The 13,258-nt window shown below is 43.1% G+C and overlaps 1 long non-coding RNA gene across 1 annotated transcript; it reads left to right on the top strand.

The window, feature by feature from the left end:
- Positions 1-57: 57 nt before the first annotated feature.
- On the top strand, positions 58-11,712 carry LOC109282394 (uncharacterized). The gene is made up of 6 exons (XR_002089363.2): positions 58-136; positions 7,310-7,391; positions 7,775-7,925; positions 10,474-10,580; positions 10,775-10,853; positions 11,212-11,712. It is a non-coding gene; the product is annotated as an uncharacterized LOC109282394 (long non-coding RNA).
- Positions 11,713-13,258: the final 1,546 nt, after the last annotated feature.

Genomic DNA, 13,258 nt, shown 5'->3' with positions numbered 1-13,258 from the left:
CCTCCCACTGTGGTAAGTGACAGTTAGTCTTGTCCTCTAGTATTGCTAGTTGATTTTCTAACTTTTGCCTACAGTTCCTGAAGGAGGGGCAAAACCAGAGGAGAGTAAAGCAGAAAGGGGCTCTTCTGTTAGCAAGGTAAGACAGTGTAGAGGTGAGCCTGGAACACTAAGGAGCTGCCTGAGACATACTAGATAAGGACTGACCAAGAAAAGGATTTTTGCTACATTTTAAAGATGCAGTGTGTGTTCCTCTTCTCCCAGCAGTACCTTCGGTTGCCCTGTAAAACTGTTTGGAAATCTCTTATGGTTATCAGAGGATTGTTTTCGCTTTGCTTTGGGAAAGGCTAAAGAACAAGATTATGTATGTACTTGGGCGACTGGTGCCTCCCAAGTCTGGGGGGGCACCAGATCGCTGACAGGTGAGGGGGGGTCCCCCAGCAGCTGATCGCTGAGCCAGCAGCCAAACCAGAAGTGCATTTCATGGCTGGCGCTTCCAGGGGGTGCACAGCTGATCTCATGGGGTGCATGTGCACCCCCTACATGTCACTAATGTGTATGTAACTTACTTTGGAAAGAGTCCTAGTTTCTTGTCTTATATTTTACCCTTTCAACTCTTAACATCAGAATCAGTTGATTGAAATCTTTGTGGTGAAAATGGCATAAAATGGAATACATTTGCATTCTGACTTTTTGACTAATTGGTTTTGTAGACTACTAATATGGGTATTTTAAAATTTCATTAATTTAAACTCACAACATCCCCAGGACTAGGTTTAGAGATGAAGGATAGTCTGGTAGGTAAGTCTCTAAACTGGGATTTGGGAGGTCTGACTTCCTGTGTGATTTCAGATAAGTCACAAAGGGACCTAACTCCAACCATTTCAGTTCAGAGACAGACTTTTAAAGATATTTAGGCACCCAAAGATGCAGAATAGTACCAAGCAGGATTTTCCAAAGTATCGGGATGCCTAATATTTATTGATTTCAATGGGATTAAGCACTTTACATGTCCTATTGGTTGCTAATCCTAATTGACACCTAAGGAAAGCTCCACTGTAAGCACTGCAGTTGTTAAAGTTTAGGCACTTTGCCCAAGAGGGTGAACCAAATGGACAGGTTAGGTACATAGGATCTCCATAAAGTAAATGGGGAAACTTATGTCTCCTAATAGCAATACAAATTGCTTTAGGAGGAGCCTTCAGCTAGGCTGAAGTATATCTGAACTCCTACTCTTCCCTGGAGCACAGGCATTTGACACTGAGGGCAAGGGTGGTACTTCTTCCTCTTGGGATCCAGACTGTTCAGAGGGCAGGCACCTCCCTGAACCAGAATACCTAACTGACAGAAGCACTGAGTTGAGCATTCTCAACAGAAGCATTGAGTTGACAATCATTGGTTAAAAAGAAATGCCAAGACTCCCTTCATCACTGCTCAACAAGTCTCACACACACATTTTTGTCCCATCATGTCTGCCTGTGAGCAAACTTCAACAGGAGGGGAGAAGGAAGGCCACTACTGATACTAGCCGATAACCTAGTGGTTAGAGCACTTGCCTAGGATTGAGGGGGAGGTGGGTTTGGAGTTGGGCCTGGAACCCACGTCGCTGATTTCTTAAACATGTCATCTTACCACTAAGCTCATGGGAAAAAGATGAGCACTGCTGATATGTCAGGGGCTAGGATTTTGAAATGAGCTATATAAGTGCTTTCAGAACTGAACAGTTGCTGACTGAGATCAGAGCGTATCAAAGGAATTGGGAGTTTAGGTAGAGATTAGGGTGTCACACAGATTTCCCTCACAACAGAGTTAAGGTGGGAATGAGGAGTGTCTGAGTAAGAGCATTAGCCCACATGTATTTAATAGGAACTCAAGAAGTTTTGTAACTGCTGAGAGGAGTCAACTAATCTCTCTCTTAACTTAGATATCTAGAGTGGCTACAAAGTCAGTTTGGATCTAGTTAAAAGGGAACTTAGAATTTAGTTTCAGTATTTAACACCTACCTTTTAGATACTCTGCTATGTGGTGGAATCCTCACCTCAGACTAGGTGTCCAGCTTCCCTGTACATTGCATAGAGAGAATTAGGAACGTAAAAGTGAGGTCTAGAGCTAGAATGCTAAATATGAGTATACCTAACTTGGGCAACAGAAATCTTGATGACAAGAGTGAGACCTAGCTCTTACCCTCAAAGGTATCCAGGTGCCTATCTCTATGGTTAGGGACAGAAGTTACACATAAACCAATTTAAGTGATCAGAAACTGGTTTAAACCTGTAAAAGAACAGAAGTTCAGTGCACATAAACCAGTTTCAAAATGACTGAAACATGTTTAAGATAAAACTGATTTAGGTTAAACTGGTTTATGAAACTTCTGCCTCAAATCCCTTCCTGGTTTAAGTTAAATCAGAGTCTCCCAGCATCCCAGCATGCTTTTCAGCCCTGGGCTAGGCTACGCTATCTGCTCCAGAGAGCAGGGCTGGCTCTGCCCCTCTGCTTCTTAGCTGGATCAGTGAGGACTGGCTCACAGGTCTTACTTGTTGGATCACTGTCCCCTCCCCCGCCGCCTGGCAAACAGTGGCTGGGGGCTGACGCCAGGGAGGGGGTTAAACTCCCCTTCCCCCAAGTACAGAGCTGCCCTGCCCTCCTGGCTTACTTACTGCTGGCTGCGACTGTGGGTTACAAATCCCAGAGACACCTGGAAGCAGGAAGAGGAAGTGATTAGCAACCCTGCAGAGTCCTGCTGCTCTGATTGTGGACCACAAATCCAAGAGACCTTGGGGGCAGCAGGAAGAGGAAGCAAACACATAGACCATGCTGGCTTCTGGCTTGGGCCACTGCAGGCATGTGGCTGCATTTCCTGAATCACAAATGAATGTCTGTTTGTTTGCTTATCGCTTCAGTCTTTGCAGCTTAGGGTAACCTGCAAAGACTGAATCAATACAGCCTCAGGCTTTTTGACTGTCTGTACTTAGCCTATATGGGAATGCTAAGCACCCACAGAAATGGAGTAGCAGTGCCCCCCTCGCCCGCCCCCCATCCAAAGGATAGACCACCACTCACTTGGATTATGAAACATCTGGATTTGGAGCAGGTATTTTAATCTAGGCCTCCTAACTTTCTTTATCTTAAGTATTAGGCCACAGGATATGTTGAAGTGGGTCTTTCTCAATCTTTTCTGTTTAGCGCATTACACTTCGCATAAAATGCTTAACTAGTAAGTAGTTGCACAGAGAGAGAGAGAGACTATAGCCTAAAAGTCTGGTGGTTAAGGCACTCATGTAGGATTCTGTCCATGTCCTAATAAATATTCAAATATTTTAGGAGTATAAGACTGAAACCAGTCCTGTGTAATTGAAATCAACCAAGTCACATAATCTTTTTAATATATTTATCAAGTTGTATTTTAAAATTAATTGTTGCCTCCACTACACTTACCAGAAGGGTATTCCAGAACCATCACCCCTCTGATAGTTAAAGAATTCAAATTTTCTGTTTAAATGTATTCATTGACATTTTATACCCACTCATTCCAGAAATAATATACAATAAATAGTTTCTTTCTCCCTGGTCTTTATCCCCCCTGATGAGCATGCATCTCCCTTCAGTCTTATTTTGCTAGCTTAAACAAGCTAAGAACTTTTAGTTTCTTCTCAGAAGAAAGGCTCACTATTCTCTATTTGCTCTTGTCTGCAATTGTTCCAGCCTGGATTCAACTTTCTTGAACAGGGGTGACCAGAACTGGACATAGCATTGCAGGTGTAGAAAGTGACACTTACGCACCTAAGGTTTTTATAGATCTAGGTACACATACTTAAATATATATTGATAGGTATGTAAATCTGTAAAGTGGGGCTGGTGGCATTTTCTTACATAGGTATCATAAAAATAAATAAATATGTTAAAGATGACAAAGCACTTAGATCTAGTGGTACTGGGATTCATGTAAGTATCTGAGATAGAAATAGTATTACTATTTATGGATACAGGATACCACAACATAGATCATTTAAGTTGCTTATTGAGGTCTGCACTGGAAATCAGAGACAAAGTGAAGAATAGATCTCATAACCACAGTCCTGTAGTTTAATGCACAGATAAACAATTTTCATTTTAGGATTGTGATCCCCCAAACTTCTCTAATATTGCTAAAGGGGCAGAGGGTAGAAGTAGATAGAGGCTGAAAGGAATCCTGAACAAGGGTGTGGATGCTAGTATTAAAATAGACAAGATTCACTGCAGTCGCCATCTTATCCTCCACTGCCTCGTTTAAAGGAACATCCATGAGGCTGGCAACTTGTACTTCACAGCTGTTCTTCAAATCAGTTAACAGCTTTCCCTGTGGTGCTTGTCTCTTTCAGTATGTAAATTATAGCACTTCAAACTCTGCAGTCTGTTGTAAACAGAATGATGATCTTAAAATATCACTTATCAAAATATCTCTAAATCTCTTAATCTATTCAATGACTGTATCCACTTTTGAAAGACAGTCTGACTGTGCTCATGTTTTCATATTAAATTCCATTTTACAGTGGTTGATGACTCATCCTGCTAGATTTTAGCATAGGAGCTAAAAGCTAGGTAATCTGTTTTCATAAAAAAGCATACAAAATAGCTCTGTTTTAAATATTTTCAGTTTTTTAACCACTTCCGGCCAAAACAAAATGCTTCATTTTGAGCTGTAGACATTTCCAGGAGCCTTTTTGTTGCTGTGTACTTCACTGGCAAACTTCCCTCCTGAAAAGCCAAAACATAGAGGTCTTGGGCACTATCTATGTACCATTCCGTGAGGTCCTAAGGACTAATTCTCTCCCGTGGGGCAGAATTGTGCATGTGGTGCAGCATCTAGGAGCTGTGTAGGAGCCTTTTAAGTAATTTTGTTCCATGTTTCAAAAACCAGCAGAATCCAGCCTCCTTGCCAGATCAGCAGGACATTCATGTTGTTTGCTTTGCATGTAGTGTGTAGTTAGTAACCCCAGTTGTTGTTTGTACCTGTGTAGTTCTTTTATATGACATTTGTTACAGAGCAGAGCTGGAGCATTTTGTTAGTTTTGCTTTGTTTTGTGGGGTTTTGTTTTTTTGAGGAGCACAGGTTTTTTTTAAGAAAATCTTTGCATTAACACTTCTGGTCTAGTGTAATGTTTTTAGGTTCCACTCTTTGGAGTGCATCAGCTTTTTAATTCTGGCTGGAGGGAGTGATAACTTGACTCTGAACTTCTTTTCTTTTCTTCCTGTCCTGTGTCTGTATCTTAGTCTGGATGTGAACGGTAGTGTTTCAGTTTAGAATGCTAATGTCTTGCTGTGAAGTATACTTGTTTGCCAGTTGATCCTGATGACTGAAAAACAAGGATGCTCTGCCTTGACTGTAACTAGAGACACAGCTCCTACCCTGGGTGTGGACCCCTCATAGCTCCCACTGTGAAATGTGTATCAGCAAGAATACTCTTGAGAGTGTGGAGCCAGGAACACTTGGAGCCCTGGATGAAGGGGTGGTAGAGCTGGAGATGGTCTGCTGTATTTCAACACTTCTATGCTTGTTCATACACAAGAATCAGAACATACCAGCTGCTGCCCTTTTGAAACATTCCTCTTTTGAAAGGACACCAAGCATTGGTGTGTCCACACCCAGAGGTGGAAGTTGCAATTTCAGATACAGTAAAGGCACAACATCCTTGTTTTTCAGTCATCCGGATCTTAGCAGCTTGGAAATCAACACCACTAAACCCAAGGTATTGGTTTTTGAGAATGAAAGGAAACAAGTATGGGTTTTACAGAAAAAGAAATTAGAGGTGATATCTTCATTTAAATACCTTGGAAAAAATAATAAAAATCTGATCTGGAATAAGCTCATAAAAATGTAAGCACTAAAGCAAAACAAGCCTCAGGCAGAGCTTCATCCTTTCTCACCAAGTCCAGTAAAAGGGTACTCCTAGGAGCACTAAAGGCAGAGTTCATTTTATTGTAGGCAGCAGAACTGACCCCCTGGTTCATTTCAAAATAGAAAACATTTCTAACTACTTTTTCAGGTAGGTTTTACCTCTACCAAAATCTGTGATGGTGGGAGGATAGGAATCATGTGATCTGAAATGGGGCTGCTTAATGAGAGTACCTTAGCTCAATTAAGAACTCCAAATTATTGGATAAAAGTTAGAGCTTGTACCCATATCATATGCTCTAAGTGCATTGTAGATGCCTCTTCTCTTCCAAATAAACCCTTATTTGGATGGTTAAATAATATTAACACTTTCCTCCATAAAAATGGCTTGGGAAATATGCTGACAATTACTGACTCACTATTCTGCCCATATTCAAAACAAGATATAAATTTAAGAAAGACAGCAGCTTGGTGAGCTTTCCTCAAACTTCCCCTTGTTTAAAATTAATAAAGCACTCTTTTGGCCTAGAAATCTAGCCAGCTGAAGTATAAAACCACAAACAAAAGGCTATTATGAGACTGAGATTTACTCTAACGTGATTATGGGGAGGTGGTGTTAGATCCCGTAGTCAGCCAGGATAAGTTTTGCTGAGAAGAATGAGATAGATGACAATCTGTCATCTTGTTTGTTCTTTGAAGAAGAAAGGGGGAAATGGATCTCTCCATTAGTGGAAAATTTTAAGTACTAGACTAATGAAGAACAAATGGCTCTTCTCTAACAGCTTACAGCATGCCCTATACTTTATAGGTGTATTTGCATTACTTGCACAAAGTATAAAGGCCAAAATCAAGAAACTTACCTGTTTTTTTTTTTATTCTATTGTTTTATATTGCTTCCTTTTATTTATTTTCATATATCATCATATATGATGTTTTATTTTACTTTTATTTAAAGTAGTAGAATGTATAATTTTACTGTTTGCTTTTACAAATTCCCACAAATGTTGCCATTTTATTATTATGTTATACATCATTTTATTGTTAATTCTACTGTATCATTTTAGCTATAAATAAACTTCTACTGCAGTCATCAGGAATTCAGTCTTTGTCGATGAAGCCCAATAAAGTTGAATGGAACACACTAGTTTCTAGTTTTTAGGAAGTTTTCTCCACATTGTCTTGATTCCAAGTACCTTAATTTCATGCCCCTGAAATGCAGATCAATGTAAAACTTTCAGAGTGAGCCATAAACAAATTCCAGGAAGCAATCTTTGATTTTAAAACATACCAGTAGTATTAAGAGACACAATTTAAGAATGTATGTATATATGTATGTACACATGTGTATATAAACAGCTATCTGCATACCTGTATATCTTCTGGAGATCTGGGGTGTGGTGGGGTATAGCAACGTGATCATATCCCTCTTTAACATCATAGCTCACCTGCTGGTGGCTCCAGTTCCCTGTATCAGTGTATACCTGAGTCAGAGGTCTGGCTGAACCCCCAAGCAAGTTAACAAGTAAGTAGCAGGTGAGGTAGGGGAGTGGGGGGCGGGGCTGTCACTGCTGCCACAATCTCCAGCTGAGCCTGTTACCTGGTGTAGCTGCTCACCGCAACGTCTGACTACAGTGGAGCAGGAGTGGCTTTGGGGCTTTCCCTGCTTCTGGGTCAGCTGGGGATAGTGGCAGTGGTGTGTAGGTCTTCTCTTTCTATGCTCAGAGACAATGCTTGTTGGAGAGGAGAAGGAGGGATAGGAGAGGAGGGGAGGTGCTGCTGGGTGCCAAAGGTGGGAGAGTGTCCAGAGCAGGGTAAGAGTCATACCTGCTTTGGGGGCTTAAAAACTCTACCCCTGCAATGGCAGTCATATCGCACTTACTTGGACAGAAATTTATCATGTATTAGATACGGTGAGAAGACAGGAAGAAAAATGGGAGGGCCTAGCGGGAGAAGAGTCAGAAGTTCCACTGGATTCAGACACTTCAGGGAAGCACAAGAGGGAGAAGATCTGTTCCGATCCATCATTCAGTCCAAATTAGCCAAACAAGATGAACAGGTAATATGTCCCAAGTGGTGTTGCTTACTACCCAGATATGAACTAAGAAAGGGCCTGTTGTATAGAATTAAATTGGGTCAACCTGACGGACTAGAGGTACCACAACTTTTGATTCCTCAAGCATACTGAAGCCCACTATTGAGGCTGGCCCATATGAATCCCTTGGGGGGACACATTGGGAGGGCCAAAACAGAGGCTAGGCTGACCAATTGGTGTTTCTGGCCCTGGCTGTATGAGCAAGTAGAGAACTTTTGTAGGGCCTGCCTGAATTGCCAGAGAGTCAGTCTCCAAAAACCCCCTAGGGCTCCCTTGTAATCAGTGCCAGTGGTGAAGGATCCATTTTCATGAATAGCCCTAGATATAATTGGACCGTTACCCAAAAGTCCTGTGAGGCACCAATTCATATTAGTCATGATTGATTATGCCACTAGGTTTCCGGAGGCGATCCCTCTATGTACAGTCACTGGACCTCGAGTAGCAGAGGGACTGCTTAAATGGATATCCAGGGTTAGTATCCCCAGAGAAGTAATTACAGATCAAGGGACAAACTTTATGTCCCATGTTATGTGCAGCCTGTGCCAAGTTCTAAAAATACAACACTTATGAATGGCTGCGTATCATCCCCAAACCAACGGGTTGGTAGAAAGATTCAATGGGACTCTTAAAAATATGCTGCAAAGATGTGCCCGGAAAGTGCCCAGAAGAACCCAGAAAATGGGACTTGATTGTACCACATTTGCTGTTCGCAGTAAGGGAAGTTCCACAGTCATCATTAGGGTTTTCCCCATTTGAACTAGTTTATGGATACCAACCGTGGGGCCTGTTAGATGTGGCCCAAGTGGAATGGGAGAAAGGAGAACCTCTGGGACACAACTAGCTAACTATGGCTGGGAATTGAGACAATTTCAGAGAGCAGGAGAGGTCGCCTGAGATCACATCAGGCAAGTCCAAGGAAAACAAAAATCTAATTATGAAAAAGGGGCTCGAGAGAGGGACTTACGTGAAGGGCAATAGGTTTCAGTTCTCCTCCCTAGTACCACAAGTAAGTTTTTAACTTGTTGGCCAGGGCTGTTTAAAATAATTAGGTGGGTTGGCCCTATTGATTATGAAATCCTTTGCCCTGGACAGAAAAAGAAAAACAAATTTTCCATGTCAACTTATTAAAACTGTGGAATGAACCCGAAGGCCTATTGGCAACCTCATTGAGGGATCAGCCAGACTTAGGGAAAGAACCAACTAAGTTACAAAGAAAGCTAGAGGCTAACAAAGAAGTATGCTTAGGAACTCAACTGACAGTAGAGCAAAAAGAATAATTAAAGCTCCTAGTACATGTGTTTGGGGATGTGTTTAATGAGAACCCAGGCTGTGCCACGGAACTAAGTCACAATACTGTCACCCCTGAAGGAACGGTGGTAAGGAGAAGATGGAGGAGGATCCTGTACCATCGGTATGAGTTAATCCAGGTGGAGATAGATAAAATGTTAGCTCAGGAAATAATAACAGAATCCTGCAGTCCTTGGCAGAGCTCCTTAGTAGTTGTGCCTGAACAGGATAGTTTGTTATGATTATGTGTGGACTTTTAGTAAATGCAATCTCAAAATTTGATGCTTTTCCCATGCTGCAAATAAGTGAATTATTAGAGAGAGTTGGGCAGGCAAAATTTATATCAACCTTGGATTTAACCAAAGGTTATTGGCAAATACCCATATGAAAAGAAGATCAGGCAAAACCTGCTTTTGGTACTCTGTAGGGACTATACAAGTTTAAGCATATGCTGTTTGGCTTCCATGGGGCTGCAGTGACGTCCAAGAGCCTAATTGATTGGGTTTTGGCCCCACACCAGAGTTATGCCATGGCCTACATAGATGATCTATGCTAATGGATGGGAACAACACTTAAAAGCCCATTCAAGTGGTCCTCCAAGAGCTAAGACTAGCTGGTCTGACCATGACCGTGGGTGAATGGTGCTTCCTGAGTCGGGGGGGGGGCACTTGCTCCTCACAGAGGCCAGTCAGCAACCTGGGGGGGGGTGCCCTGATTGTGCTGACTGGGGGGGTGGGGGGGAGGCACCAACCCGGAAGTGCCAGCGGCACTCCTGGAAGGGTCAGGGGTGTGCCTAGAAGTGCCAGCAGTGTTTCTCCTAGTGACCCCACCCCCCCTGGCTGGTGCTCTTAGGGGGGCACTGGTGGTCTCAGTGTGTACATGAGCACGCCCGTGCACCCCCTACGTGTTGCCACTGACTGCAAACCCAATTAGGGAAGGCCAAGACTAAGTACCTAGCTTTCATGGTAGGCCAGGGATGTATCCATCCTCTAACAGACAAGATAGAGGCTATATAAGACTACTTACTGCCCCAAATGGGAAAACAAATGCACACCAGGTTCATTCCACATTTTGCGGAAGTGATGGCCCTGTTAACTGACTTACTGAAGGAATGGGGTAATGGGCCTAAAAAATGGGATGAGGAGCATTTTGAAAAACCCAGCATGCCTTGTGCAAAGATGTGGTCCTTCACACTCCCGACTTCACACGTCCTTTCATCCTACAGACGGATGCATCCAACCACACCATGGGAGCAGTATTAGCTCAAGAGATGGATGGCATAGAATGCCCAATCGCCTATGCCAGCAGAAAATTTAATCCCCAGGAACAAAGGTACCATTGAGCAGGAATGTCTGGTCATTAAATGGGGGGATAGAATAATTCCATTACTACCTCCTGGGCTGCAAGTTTACATTAATAACTGATCATGTCCCCTTGAGTTGGCTAAAGACCACTCAGACTGACATTGCCTGGATCACATGGTGGGCCCTCACCTTACAACCATTTCACTTTGATATTGAATTTAGGCCTGGCCATGCCAATGTAGTGGCTGACTTCCTACCTCGGTGTTGTCAAGAAGCAAATTCTCCAGTGATACCCATATAGGTGAGTTCCCCGTTATTCAAGAGAACCTCAAGGAGATGAAAAAAAAGGCACCTAGCCGTATCTTAAGGGGGAGGATATGTGAAAAGGCACTGGATAAAAATAAAATGCTTACTGCAGGGAGTGAGCATGAGCGTAGGGGAAAAGCGAAGAAGGAAGGATGGCACGACTTCCACAGTAGCTGTTCCTTTAAGATACAACAGACCCGGGAAGGGACAAGATGCTTCAAATTAACATTCCAATTATACAAAACATTTAAATAAAACATTAAATTTAACCTGAGATAATTTTTATTATTTATATTTTGTTGTAAAGTGAAATTTTTCAGTTCAGTCTAAAATTTACTTTATTTTATTTTCAGCTACTGACCTGAAAACCCCGTTATTTTCACAGCTCTATGTGTCTTTATTTTTTCTTAATAAAATACCTACTTTGTAACATTACTTTAAACAAAAGCCAGATTTTTAAGTTATTAACAAGTCTGAATTATTTTGTAACTATCATTACTGAAATAATAGATGGTCCATTTATTCACTTTCATTTCTAGGTTTGTAATTTTATTTTTAAGTACATGGGCAGTTATAATGCTATAGGAAAGCAAATAAGACGTTCTTTGTGAATTTGATAATTTAGTGCTATAATTAAATATTTCATGGACCCATTTGAAAGCATCGAAGCAGGGATGTTGTACATGGATTGAGAGGTGTGTCAATGGTGCATGTTCCAGTGCTACCCAGGGAAGTGCCTTTTACATAGTCACCACATGAGGCTGAATCACTCAAAGGCACATTTGGAGACTTTCTAGAATATACAGGTCAGTCGCATCATAAGCATCCATTTAACTTGCACGAATTCAACTATATGTGAGGTGGGAGGGGGGGTCGGGGCTTGAGTTTGCATGCAGCGCTGCCGCTACCTTGGAAGCCCATTATGGCAGTGACGGCCACTGCCTCCAAAGCCTCCCACTGTCGCCATGGAGCCGTGCCCACAGCTGTGTGGCCAGCTGCCGGGCGGCAGCGGCAGTGTGGTGGTGGCCAGGCAGCATGCAGCCATCCCTACCACCACCCTGCGCTGCACTGCTGCCACCTGCTGCACAGCTCTAAGCATGGCTTTGCCGCAGTGGCAGGAGGTTTTGGAGGCAGAGGCAGTCACCGCTAGTCAAATCGCTGGCACGGTAACACCTGATTTGACTATATGTGATTTTCGCCTTACGCACTGGCTTCAGAACCTAACCCCCACGTAAAATGCGACTGACATGTACAACATGTTCCTATTAGAGGGAGGTCCGAAGTCAGCTGTGAGTTGCTGAATCTGATGAAGAAGATGCTACAAAGCACGTGCATGGTGAGAGAACTAGCATCAGGATGGCTCAAAAATCCATCTCTGCTAATGGCAGGGGTCTTGAGAACACATGAAAGGTGGAAGTCTTTGCTCTGTGACTAGGGACAGACATTATAAAAGCCTGAGCCTGAATAGATTCAATCTTTGCAGGTTTGCCTAATCTGGCTAGGCTAAATCAGTTTGTAACCCAGACAGACATCCCAGAATTGCAGGCACGTGCCTGGAGTGGCTCAGGATAGAAGCCAGCTGGGGGAAGGGGCACTTGAGCAGCTCTCCCTTCCCTTCTGCAGGGAACTGGGGGGGTGTGGCCAGGTTCTGGTAGGACACTGTGATTAGGGAGGAGCCCCCCTCCCCCCCTTGATAACAGAGCACTTATCAGCTCTGTTATCAGCATTTAGCACCCTGGCAGAATACCATTTCTGTCTCTCCCCAAACTCTGCTCTGTTACAATTTGATTACCATGGTCAATGCAGAGGGCAGACATCCCATGGGCTCCAGGTAACCCTGAGTTGTAACCTGAGCTGGATACATTCCTGAGGGGAGGGGGGAAACCTGCTCCCTCTGCCTAAGTGCCTGGCATCACATACCTGGGTGCAAGGCTTACACTCCCTATTGTTCTAAGTAATGCCAACCTGACTGGTAGGGGGCTAAAGACCCTGCCAGTCTACCTGGCAACCAGTGATGAATTTCAAATTGGTTGGCTGGCAGCCAATAGGTGCTGGGCTTCATTGGATCAGGTAAATGAGGTCATAAGGTTTATATATGCCCGAGGAGGAGGGGCAATAGTCATGATGAAAACTCACAGAGAGAAGCTGGACCATCTGAAACTTGCTCTGTCTCTTCAAATTCATGATCAATGAACTGCCTGCCTCCATAGGGAATCTCTACCTGCCTCTGGATGATACTTGTGAGTAAGCTACCTGAGATCTAACTAGATATATAGCTTGCATGATGAGATGCATGATCAAAGGCTACCCAGCCACCCTGTTTGCTCCATGGGATTTCTCTGATATAACCAATAAAGTTCTCCTTTGTACATAGTGTGGGAGACTTATTGGGAGCGGGTC

Source organism: Alligator mississippiensis, chromosome 6 (assembly GCF_030867095.1).
Source record: "Alligator mississippiensis isolate rAllMis1 chromosome 6, rAllMis1, whole genome shotgun sequence".
In the NCBI taxonomy this organism is placed as follows: Eukaryota; Metazoa; Chordata; order Crocodylia; family Alligatoridae; genus Alligator; species Alligator mississippiensis.
Note: the sequence above shows the minus strand (reverse complement) of the source record. Positions and strands in the feature narration are given on the sequence as shown.